We start from the raw sequence: 13,197 nt of genomic DNA on the forward strand, positions 1-13,197 counted from the left end.
CTTGGGTGCAATGGTGAGACCAGGTGGGTGCACACTGAGAAATTAAAAGGAGATGAGGAAGTGGAGATGGTAAATCCAGGTGTGCCTTTCAGGTATGGCAATGTGTGGAGCAAGACACACAGGGCCATAGCAGAGAGGCAAACATTTTAAGGACCGATTTTTCAAGAGGAGAGAACTATAAGCTGATTTAAAAGCTAGTGAGAATTAGGTGGTATAGAAAAGAGAGAAAGTGGCAGAGAATGAGATCCAGGTTGGTCTGCCTTTGGGAAGAAGAGAACTGTTGGTTGTGGCAGGAGAGAAAGAGGAAGGTGGGGGGAGATGCAGGTACATGTGCAGGTTGTACAGGTGTGGTGGTAGGACACGGAGGAGTTCTCAGGATGGAGAGATGATGCTTATCTATGGGGACAGAAGAAGTATGGGGTGAAAGTTTTAATAAAAATGGAGAAAGGTTGCATGACCAGCTGTGCAGAATGGGAGAGAGAACTGATTAGGAGACATGAAAGGATGCCTGGGCAGAGCTGGAAGATTTAGCTGGAGACCATGCCCTCTGCACAATGGTGGCACTTTACATTAACATCAGGAGAGTGACCTGGGATACAGGCAGAGGCTCCTGGGCAGACCCCCACTGCCCCAAACAGAAGGCAGGAGTGCACTGCAAATACTTCCTCCATGCAGGTGATTCACCACAGCCAACACCACAGCTACTGCTGCTGCAAGGACAGCCCACCACCAAAGTAGCAGCCAGGACCACCCTGCAGGCAGTCTGCTTCACACTTGACTGCACTGACACAAGGAGAGTCACCAGCAGAACCTGCAAAAACAGGAGAAAGTCTTTCTCCTCAAAGACCACTCCAGAGTAACAGAAGCAGCAACTGCTCTACCAGATGATGACTGGCACATCAATGTATAGATATTAGAAATATGAATAAACAAGAAAATATGACACCACCAAAGGAATACAGTAATTCTCAAATACCAGACCCCACAGAGCAGGAAAACCTCGAAATGACTGAAAAGGAATTCTGAGAACAATCTTAAGAAAACTCAAAGAGATGAGAGAATACTCAATTAGACAACACAATGAAATGAGAAAAAATATCCAGGATATGAAGGAGGAAATTTCCAAAGAGATTAAAACCTTAAAAAAGAATGTAGGAGAACTTCTGGAACTGATAGATTCATTCAATGAAATAAAAAGCACAACCAAGAGCTTAAGCAGCAGGTTAGAGCAAGCAGAAGAAAGAATTTCAGATCTTGTACATAGTCTTTTTGAAATAACCCAGGCAATTATGGCAGGTGATCCTCAGCATTTGGGTAATCTTGGAAGTATCAAGAAGCCTCCAAGCTGCTGGCGCCTGAGGTTCTAGAAGGGCCTGATTGTCCTCAACTTGCCTCTGGGTCTCTCCAGGAAAATGTGTCTGGGGAACAGCCAGGATCTCCCTTTATAAGCAAGTAACATTCAGAAGAGCCTGGAACCAGAGAGCTGATTGTTAAAATACTCCAGCTCATCACTGCCCGCAGCTCCCTGCAGAGTGGATCTGAGGCTGGTGCCCTCTTTCAGACGTCGTTATCATCCTTGTCTCATGGAAGGGGAATCTAAAGCACAGAGAGATTTGGTAACTTGTCCGAAGTTGCACAGCTGGTTTGGAGGTTTGGGAGATCTTAAGGGCATTGACTCCCCTGGCAAGAAACAGAAGATCTCTAGGACCGAGCATCCATGTTTGAGAGATGAGTGAACTCAATAGAATCACAGGAGAAATGATGGGAATAAGCACCATTGCATCCACGGTGGGCTGATGGTGAAAGTGTGGGGTGCGTGTGTCTGGAGACTAAGTGTGGAGGGGCTCTCTGCTGAGAGTCAGATGTGACCCTTTTGCACATACAGTTATTGAGATTTGCTGGTTCTGGCTCTAAGAGACCAACCAACCTCCTCCAAAATCAGGACTCCTAAAGTACCATGTATTTTCCTTTTTTCCTGGGCTACCAGGATGTTCAGAGGTAAAACTAGTGTTGGCTAGCTAGACTTTCCAGATTTCTGTCTATTTCTCAGTAGCTCTTTATGTGGTCCTTGTTAAGAATGTGTTTAAAATAAAAAGAATGGAGGCAACAAAAAAAAAAAAAAAGAAAGAAAGAAATAACCCAGGCACATGAAAAGGAAAGAAGTTTTAAAAATGAAGAAAAGCTAAGAGAGCTAGCAGACAACCTTAAGTGCACAAACATCCAAATCATGGATGTTCCAGAAAGGGAGGAGAAAGGAAAAGGCATTGAAAACTGATCCAATGAAATAATAGTGGAAAACTTCCCAGGTACAGTGACAGACATGGATCTTCAGATTCAGGAGTCTCAAGGGTCTCCAAACAGATTCAACCCAAAAAGATACTCTCTGAGACACATTATTGTCAAACTGGAGAAGCTCAGAGACAAAGAGAGAATTCTAAAACCAGCAAGAGAAAATCATCAAGTCACTTCTAAGGGACCCCCTATTATATTAACTTCCCAACTGAAAATATACAGGCCAAAAGAAAATAGAATGATATATTCAAAATACTAAAAGAAAAAACCTGCCATCCAAGATATCTTAGCAAGGCTATCCTTCAGGAATGAGGGAGAAATAACGTATTCTTAAAAATAATTCTTAATAAATATTCTTAGAAATAATGTTTCAATTATTTGAAAAACAAAAAGTACTGGAGTTCACCACCACACGACCAGCCCTATAAGAAATTCTCAAAGGAAACCTGCATCTGGAGTCTGAAAAATGATAATCACTGTCATGAATACACAAGAAATAACAAAACCCACTGGTAAAACAAAAATGCAAATAAGAAAGAGAAAGAAATTAAATCTTGCCACCTCAATAAAAGAACAAACATTGAAGATGAATAATAAAAGGGGAAGAAAGAAACAAAAGATATTTAAAACAATTAAACAAAAAGTAGTAAAATGCCAGGAATAAGACAATGCCTGTCAATAACAATCCTAAATGTAAATGGATTAAATTCCTCACTCAAAAGACACAGATTGACAGACTGGATTAAAGAGCTAGACCCAACTATATGATGTCTTCAAGAGAATCACCTCACCTGTAAAGACACACACAGACTAAAAGTGAAGGGATGGAAAAAGATATGCCACGTAAATGGAAATCAAAACCAAGCAGGAGTAGCTATTCTTATGTCAGATAAAACGGATTTTAAACCAAAAGCCATAAAAAGAGACAAAGAAGGTCACTAAATAATGAAAAGGGGATCTATCCAGCAAGAAGACATAATAATCATGCACACATGTCCACTCCAAACTGGAGCACCCAGAAATATAAAGCAAACACTGTTAGACCTAAGAAAGAGATAGACTCCAATACAATAATAGTGGGGGACCTGAACACCCCACACTCAGCACTGGACAGATCTTCCAGGCAACAAAACAACAGAGAAGCACAGGATTTAAACTAAACTTTAGATAAATTGGATCTGGCAGGTATCTATAGAACATTTCATGCAACAACTACAGACAGAATATAAACTCTTATCAGCACATGGAACATTCTCCAGGATGAACCACATGTTTGGTCACAAATCAAGTCTCAGCAAATGTAAAAAAATTGAAATCATTTTCAGTATATTTTTAGACCACAATGGATTAAAAGGGGAAATCAATAACAAGTGAAACTCTGGAAACTATACAAATACATGGAAATCAAACAGCAGGCTCCTGAATGACCTATGGGTCCAAAATGATATTCTACATTTTTGATGGAACTGTAAAATAGTACACCATTATGGAAAACACTATAGAGGTTTCTCAAACAACTGCAGATGGAACTACCAGACGGTCCAGCAATCCCACTTCTGGATGTATACCCAAAGGAATGGAAATCATCATGCTGCAGGATACCTGCACTTCCAAGTTCATCACAGATCTATTTACAATAGCCAAGATAAGGAACCAGCCTAAAAGTCCATTAATGGATGACTGGATTAGGAAAATATGGTATATATACACAATGAAACACTACTCGGCCATAAAAAAGAATGAAATTCTGCCACTAGCAGTAACATGGATGAGCTTGGAGAAAATTATATTAAGTGAAATAAGCCAGGCACAGAAAGAGAAATACCACATGTCCTCACGAATAGGTGGGAACAGGAAAGGAAAGGAAAGGAAAGGAAAGGAAAGGAAAGGAAAGGAAAGGAAAGAGGAAAGGAAAGAGGAAAGGAAAGAGGAAAGGAAAGAGGAAAGGAAAGGAAAGGAAAGGAAAGGAAAGGAAAGGAAAGGAAAGGAAAGGAAAGGAAAGGAAAGGAGGAAGGAAGGCCACAATAGTATGTTGAACTTTCAGAAGGAGAGAACAAACCTATGATTACTAGAGGTGGGAAAGGGCGAGGGGGAGGGGAATTAGGGAGAAACTGGGTAAGGGACACAAAGAATAATTATGATTTGTAATAATGAACATGCTAGTAATATTGATTTGATTAACACATATTATACACAAATACTGGCAATCAACATTGTACCCCCAAAATAAGTATAATCAATTACACTTCAATTCAAAAACATAATAAAAATAAAAATAAAAAATAATAAAAATTGAAAAATAAAATAAAATATATGCTTAGAGATCTTATGCATTTAAAAAAAAAAAATTAACCCTTAAATACTTTTATTGCTATGATGAATTACATCTTTTATTTGGATTGAGGGAAATTATACATTCATTTGGAACATAGAGTTCATGTTTCCTGCTAAGTTTAATGGAGGTATTTATTATTATTATTTTTAGCATCCTTTATTTTATTATCTTTTCTAACTGGGTGTTATATTTACATAGAAAAGCTAATGATTTATGTATATAAATTTTGTGCTCAGTGAACATAGTAAATGCTAAAGATGGTGTCTCGTTAATAGGAAATACATAGATTACAAAACCAGGACTCCCTAAAAGGTCCTTTTAACTTTAAATCTTAAGTCAAGGCCTTGGCCTCTTTATCTCTTCCCTGCTTAAAGCCTCTGGGATCCATATACATATTGGCCCACCCTTCCTCAGTATTCCCTACAACAATAGGTATTTGGAGAAACAGGCTATATTGATCTGGGGGTTTGGGAACAAAAGGGACCTATTTGCTTTACCTCTACAAAACTAAATGAGGTCACTAAAGTTAGAACTCTCCATAATAATAAAAATCTTCTCCCAAACAGAACGTTCTAGCACGGAAGGCTTGTCATGAGGCACCTTCTTCCAGCAGCTAACATTTATTTAATGTGTACTATGTGACTTTCACAGTGCCAAATAAGAAAACCCTACATACACTTTCTCATTTAGTTCTCTAAATTCTGAGAGTTAGATTCTACTATAACCTCCATTTTCTAGATGGGGAAAGTTAAATGATTTGCCCAGGAGCAAATAGTAGTGGTAGAGCTGGGATTTGAATCTGAGTGTGCCTGATTCTGGTGCATGTGCTATTCTGCCTCCCCCATGCTCTACTGGTGTGGTAGGTGATAAGCAAGAATATTTTCAGGTCAGAAGGCTGTTTCAGAGGAACATGCCTGAATTTAAGATTCTGCAGAAGAGGAGCTCCAGGAAGGGTGCCTTGGGGATGAACAGCTGAAATGAAGCAGATGTGAAAATCATTGGGGTGGACAAGGTAAAAAGGCTGAAAAACCAGTGTGTTGGTGGCCAAGCCACGTGGATGTCAACATAATCCAAAATGACAGCAGGATGTGGAGTGCAGAAGTAGGTCAAGCCGAGTTCAAAACTTGTCAATGAATGAGAAGTAACTGGGGACTATGAATATGACAGCAGGAAAGGAGGGAGAGTGGTGGAGCCCCAGAGCCTCAGAGCATAAGCCTCTAACAAGCAGGAGCTCTTGCATGAAGGTGGGTTAATAATAGTCTAGAAGCAAGGATGTGGGTATGGAGGATTTCAACCCCAATGCCAAATCCCAAGGAGTATGGGGAGGAGAAGATGGAGCAGCCCGCCCTTGAGAGTGTTGCAGAAGTGATGAGAACCAGGCGTGGATGTTGTGGGTGCAGGGATGTCGGTTGACCATGGTGCAGAGAGGAAGTCTGGACCGAAGGGAGCAGTGAGAGTTGGGACCTCAGTGGAGGGGCACAGAGCAGCATGGAGATGAAAGGGCCGGAGATAACATGTGGTCTGCTGGAGCTTACAGCATGGGCAGGAACCACAAACATCAGAGACATGAGCCATGGTGTTTTTGCCTAGCCACAGGGCTGCCAGAATTGTCCTACTGATGTCTGAGTGGATGTTAATGAAGGAGAGCCTTCCAGAAACAAGTAATCACAGCCTGAATTGATTGTTTCTGAGGGAGTCCTAGTCCAGGTGAGCGGTCTATGAATGAGAGACAAAGCCAGAGGCTGGGAATGAGACAGACCTGGGTTTGAATCCTACTGCCACTACTTCTACAACTTAAAACAATGAAAAAAAAAATCTTTCTAAGCCTCAATTTCCTCCTTAGACAAATGGAGTGATTAATAATAGTACCAATGTCTCGAAGCTGTGGTAGGATGAAACGGGTTCATATTTTCAAAGGACTTGCAAAGTTTTTCAAAGGTAAACGCTCAATAATGTTAGCTCTTATTATTTGTATTTACAGTAAAAGATGATAAAGGCCATGGTAGAAGAAATATAAGGTGATAGTGTAGTATATAGCTGGGGCAATATCATAGTTGGAGAAGCGGGTAAGGGCGGGGGGTTCCCAGTTACTTAATTTTGTGCATGAAAGAGGAGGAGTCAAAGTATTCCCAGCAGAGGAATTGACACACGTGAAGACCTATGGGCAAAAGAGATGAAGTGCGTTGTAGGAAGCTGGAGAATTTCAGATGGTGGCATGACTGGGATGGGGATGGGGTGGGTGGGCGAGGAACAGGGAGAGCTGCTGCCGTGTCTAGACAGAAAACCAGAGTGATGAGCACACAAGGGGAGGAAGATGAGCAGATTCAGTGACACTCAGTAGCTCTTAGTAGAAACAAAAGGACTTAGACATGGATAGAAGAGGTCGGGGGAGGGGTGAGAAGAGGTAAGAGAGGGAGGACTCAAGAGTGATTCTTGGCTATCTTATCTATGCACCCCTGCCTCTACCACAGAGCCTGCCCAACAGTGCACGTTTCTCTTGATCCTCAGGAGGCAGGACTACACGTAGCCTCTGCCAGGAGTCCCCCAGGGAGCAGGGCCACACATAGCCCTGCCCAGAGAGTGCAGCGAGGTGAGTTGCTCAGGGCACGCCTTGAGCTAGGGGCTGCCGCCTAGGGAAGTGGGCAACCAGAAACCAGACACAAAGTTCTGGGACTCAGGGCACACACTAAGCAACTTAATTGTCTATAGGCATGTATTATATATGTTTTAGCCAGCTGTGAGCCCTTTCCATAACTCCTCATCTCCTAGGCAACTCAATAGGAAGTCTGTGGTTTGTAGTTAAGCAAATTCTTGCAAATTCTTGCTGACCCAGTCTTTTTGCATTTCTGCTGACACAGTCTACGTCCTGGAGAGCAAAAGTGCCTCCATCTTTAATATGGGTTCTCCTTCATTTTCCTCCACAACAGTACATATCAATAAAGATTTGCTCCATCAATGGAGTCCATAACATTTTCCTAGTTATCTTCCTGCCCTCTGCCAGGTACAATTTGGATGATCAACCAGCAGATGAATTCCCTTACTCCTCTACTTCCTGGGTATTTTTGCTCCTTGCCCCAAGCACCTACTCTATCTCCACCACAAAAATTCCCTAAGGAGAGGAAAGGTGTCCAAGGTTAACATGCCAGCAAGGCACGGGCCCTTATAATGGAAAAAGCTATTCTAGGTCCAGGCAGGTAGACAGACAGACCTGAGCCAGCCTTGGAGGTCTGTTCAATCACCATAGGAGGATTTCTGGGCACACAGACAGTGTACCTGCTTCAGCATCTCTGACAGGTGCAAATCAATTGCTCATCTCCTAGAGTGGTATGGAAGCTGTAGCCCAGCACTTGTGAAGCACGAATTGGAGTGAGGTGGAACAGAGAGAGACTCGTGAAAAAGCCTCGTGGTCTGTAACCCTCGTACAGTCAACAGCAACCTACATAACTAATGATTATAACTAACATTATGGATAACTAACATCCATAAATTGGATGGATACACAGCCTTCTGAGCAGATGATGGCAAAGAAGTATAACCCAGAATTGAAGCCCAATTCTCTCTCCTCCACTCTCCAGCCATGGTACTACATATGGCACATCGCCTGGCCCCTGAGATAACTGAATCCCAACCTAGGGGAAAGGGAATAACTCTCAAATGCCTAAAATTAAGTTTCTGCTACTCATTAGAATGGATCTCAAAATACAAAGCCCAGTATAGCAAATACACCTGAGTTTGCAGATTGAGATCTGAATCTACTACCCTTTCTCAATCCTAGTGTTGTGCATTTATGTTTTCTCTCTAGGAAGTGTCATCTATTTGTTTCTTTTATTGCTTTATCATAACAGTACTTTTTATATTTATTAATAATTTTTACTTCTTTATCCATATTCTTCTATTACCTTTATTAAGTTATTCCTCCATGTTTTTTTATATTGATTTAATATGTTTCCTCTTTTTGAGCTTCTTGAGATGAAAGCTTAATTCATTTTTTTCCCACTAATATTGAAAATATTTAGGTCTATAAACTTTCTTCTGAGTGCAGTTTTGAGATAAAACTATGGGTTTTTATATGATGTCCACGTAGTAATATATTTGTAAATATTCTATGATTTTAGTCTTGATTTCCTCATTGATATGAAAGATAACTAGAAGACTACAATTTCCAAGTGTTTAAGCTTCTATTTGTTAATTCATACATAAACACTAATTTTTAAAATGTGCATACAGAAAAGTGCATGAATCATAAGTGTAGAGCTTGATGAATTTTTACAAAGTGAATATACTCAGTGTAACCATCACTTCAGTCAAGGAATGAGACATTAAAAAAAAATTTTTATTAGCATATTCGTTATTATAAATTATATTTATTCTTTAAGCCCCTCATCCAATCTCTCACCATCCCCCCCAAAAAACTGTAGATTTGTTCTCTCCATCTGATGGATTAACTGTTTCTCTGCTGATTTGTTGCCTAGGTGATCTGTCCAGCACTGAGACAGGTGTGATCAGGTTTCCTACTATTATCGTATAGCAGATGCTTCTTCTATTACTGTGGAGTGTGCTTTGTGGAAAAAGAGAGTCTCTCCTTTTTTTTTGGTCTCTCCTGGTGACTCTTCTTGTGTCAATGCAGTCAAATGTTTGGCGTGCCATCTGCACAGTCACCACTTTTGTGGCAGCTGTGGCAAATGCAGTAGCTGTGGTGGGCTACCCACGTGGAAATGGTGTTTTTGGTGTGCTCTTTACTTGGTTGTGGTTGGGTTGGGCTTCCCCCAGCTCCTGCCTCAGGACCTTGGCAGGGCCCCAGGGTGGTGGGAGCAGCGTGCCTGGTTGTGGCTGTGTAGCTTCCTGGAGCTCCATGCCTCAGGACTGAAATAGGACATTTCTATGAACAGAACTGTAGAATCCCCCTGAGTGCCCTTTCTCAGGCATGACTACACTCTTCCCTAACCCCACAATGTAAGACCTATTCTGACTTCTGTTACCATTGATTTGTTTAGCTTGTTTTTGAACTTCATGTAAGTGAAATCATAGAGTTTGTACTCTTCTAAATATGGCTTTTCTTTTTTTTGCTTGGCCTTGTTTCCAAGACTCATCCATTGTTAGGTAAAGCAGTGATGCATTCATTTTCTGCCAGAAAGTGTTCTGATGTATGAATATATCACCATTTATCCACTCTGCTGTTGATGGACATTTCAATTGTTTCCAATTTTTTACTATTACAAATATTGCTAATATAAACATTGTAGTACATACCTTTTGTTGCAAATACATTAACATTTCTGTTGTTCATGTGAAATTGCTATGTCACGGCATACACATACTGCCCAGCCTTAGCAGATACTGCAAAACAGTCCTCTATAGTGTTTGTACTGATTTCCCTCCCACCAAAATGTATGAGAGTTCCAGTTACTCTGCATCCTCACCAACACTTGAGTTAGACAGTCTCTATACATTTTAGCCATTCTGTCGGTGTGCGATGGTATTTCATTGTAATATCAATTGGGGAATATTGGATGATTCATGAGATTGAGCACTTTAAATGATCTTTGGCCATTTGGAGAGTCTCTGTCATAAAGTACCTATTCAAGTGTCTTGCCCATTTTTCTTTTAGGTTTTCTTCCTTTTTCCTATTGATTTGTAGGATTCTTTATATACTCTGGAGTTGAGTTCTTTGACAGTTGTATGTGTTTGTATTGCAAATAGCTTCTCCCACTCTGAGAATTGCTTTCTCATTCTCTTGATGGTATTGTCTGATGAGCAAAAGTTTTTAATTAAGTAGTCCAATTTATCAATATTTCCTTTAAGGTTACAGTTTTTGGTGTTGTGTTTAAGAAATCACTGTCTACCACAAGGTCATAAAGAAATATTTCTCTTCCGTTTTTTATTTTTATTTCTTTTGTAAAAAAAAAAAATTGAGTAGTAGTTTTTTTTTCTCAGAAATGGGTAGTTAATAAATTTTTCTAGTCACTACGTGTCTAAAAACAACTTCCTTTCCCCCTTGTTTATGAATGTTAGGGCAGATGTAGACTTTTCGAGTGGCACTTGAGTTACAATCTATTTCCACTGAAGCTCTGTAAATGTTGCTCCGAATTTTACTGGCATCGAGTGTTGCAGATGTGAAGCATGAGGCAAATCAGCTTCTCTTTTCCAGAGACAAACTTCTTTTCTCTGAATAGTACTTATATATATTTGTACCTACCTTTGAATTTAGAGGTTTAACCAAGCTATGCCCGTTGGTTTTTTTCCCCACACAGTAATATTTCCTGGTACTTGGTGAATTATTTTAATTTTGACTTGCCTTTCTTTAGCTCTGCAAAATGTTTTTCTAGTATTTTTATAATTATTTCTTCTTCATTATATGCTCTGGAAATTCTATTACATGTTTTTTGGGTGTTCTGAAAAATGATCTCATGTTTCTTTTCCTGTTCCTCCTCATTTCATTGCATTACTTACTTTTTCCCTCTGAATTTTGGTAGCATTCTTCCGCCCATCTTCTACTGCACTAATTCCACCTTGGGCAGTGCCAGATCTGCTATTTCCTGCCTCTGTTGAGTTTCATGAGTTTGGAAGTCATGTGTTTCTTATCCAAGAACTCTTTCTTGTTTAATGTGGCTCTTTTTCATGGCAACCAGCTCCTGTTATATTAAAGCAATGCTCCCTCGGTTCTCACCAAGAATACAAATGAGAGTAAAAAAAAATATATTTCCCTTCCTTCCTGAATAACTTTTGCACTGGAGGCCATCTTCTCTGAATGCTCAGGTTAGACTCCCTGTTTTATGGAAGTAATAGCTTGTAATAAAAGCACAGACATTTGAACTAGAAAAACCTGGGTTTGAATTCTGGTTCTGACATTTGGATGACTATTTACCTAAACTTCTGAGCTTTCATTTATTTGATGGGTATAATAAAACCCTCATCCCAGAGTTCTTTTAAAGATTAAATAAGATAATGTATGTTAACATACTTATACTAGTACTTGGTTATATGGTTTATTATTATCTTCATCATCATCATTATTATTTTGAACTACTGAGTCTTTTCTGTTTGTTTAGTCTCATATAAAGAGGTCTGGTTAGTCCAGATTTGGTGGCTGACATGGTAGGAGAGGTGGTCTGTCAGAGATGGTGTAGATCTCAGTTTAATTTCCCCCGAAGGGTTACCACACGTAGTAAATTCTGCCTGGCCGGTACTCCCCTCACTCAGAAATGATCTGTACCATTTTTTGCCAAGACTGAGAGTGGGACCTTTCTCTAATTTCCATGAGTGACACAGAATTTTTCTATTATATTTGATCAGTTATTTCAAATTAATATTGAAAGGAGAAATGAGGCAAAAATACTGGCTTTGGTTAACATTTTGGTACCAAAAGTTGAATGTAAAATTTGCTACAAATAAAGGGAATTAACACATGTTTTAAGTAAATATATAGTCCAATATTTCTATTCTTTGGGGATAAAGAAAGTTTTCTAGGCATTCGAACAAACACATAAAACATAAAGGAAAAGATTGATTTGATTTGACCACATTAAAAAATGCAAGATTAAAAAAAAAAAAAGTAAAATCCCTGGAAAATGAAAACCAACATTAAAGATGTTATAAAGGAAAAGCTAACCTAGAGAAAACCTTCACCATAAGACACAATAGCATTAGTATAATTAATATAACTAAAGAGCTTTTAAAAATCAATAAGAAAATGTGGAATGCACCACAGAAAAATAGGCTGAGGACATGAAGAATTAATTAACCAAGAAAGAAATACTAATGGCCATGAAAGTTGTAAAAAAATATTTAATGTGATAAACATATAAGCAAATTAAAACAGCACTATAATGCTATTTCTCATCTATTCATTTGGCAAGATTATTAGAAGTGGTAATACTCAGTGTGGGGAAAAGGACATACTTACACATGGTAGGTGGGCCTGGAAAATGTGTCCATTTTTTGGCTGCAGGATAACTTGTGCATGTCAGAAGCCTGAAAACATAACACACTTTGATGCAGAAATTCAAATTCTTTAATTTTGATCTTAAGTAAATAAGTATATGTGAAAATTGTTCACCACTAACATGTTGATCACAGAGCTATTTACAGAAGAATAACAGATGATAAGTGATGGAGTTTGGATGTGTTGTCCCCTCCAAAACCCATGTGGAAATTTGATCTCCAATGTGGCAGTGTTGGCAACTGATTGAGTCATGGGGGTGGATCCCTCATGAATGGATTAATGCTCTCCCTGGAGGAGGGGGGATTAATGAGTGAGTTCTCGCTCTATTAGTTCCCGCGAGAGCTCGTTGCTTAAAAAGACCCGGCAACTTCTCTCTCTCTCTCTCTTGCTTCCTCTCGCCATGTGATCTGCTTGTACCTGCCGGCTGCCTGCCACTTTCCGCCATGAGCAGAAGCAGCCTGAGGCCTGTGCCAGATGCAGCTGTCCCTGAATCATAAGCCAAATAAACCTCTTTTCCTTATAAATTACCCAGTCTCAGGTATTTCTTTTACAGCAACACAAAACAGACTAAAACAATAAGAAAGAACATATTGACCTAACAACAGTTTGATTCCATTTTTGAAATGTA

Source organism: Cynocephalus volans, chromosome 10 (genome assembly GCF_027409185.1).
Source record: "Cynocephalus volans isolate mCynVol1 chromosome 10, mCynVol1.pri, whole genome shotgun sequence".
Taxonomy (NCBI): Eukaryota; Metazoa; Chordata; class Mammalia; order Dermoptera; family Cynocephalidae; genus Cynocephalus; species Cynocephalus volans.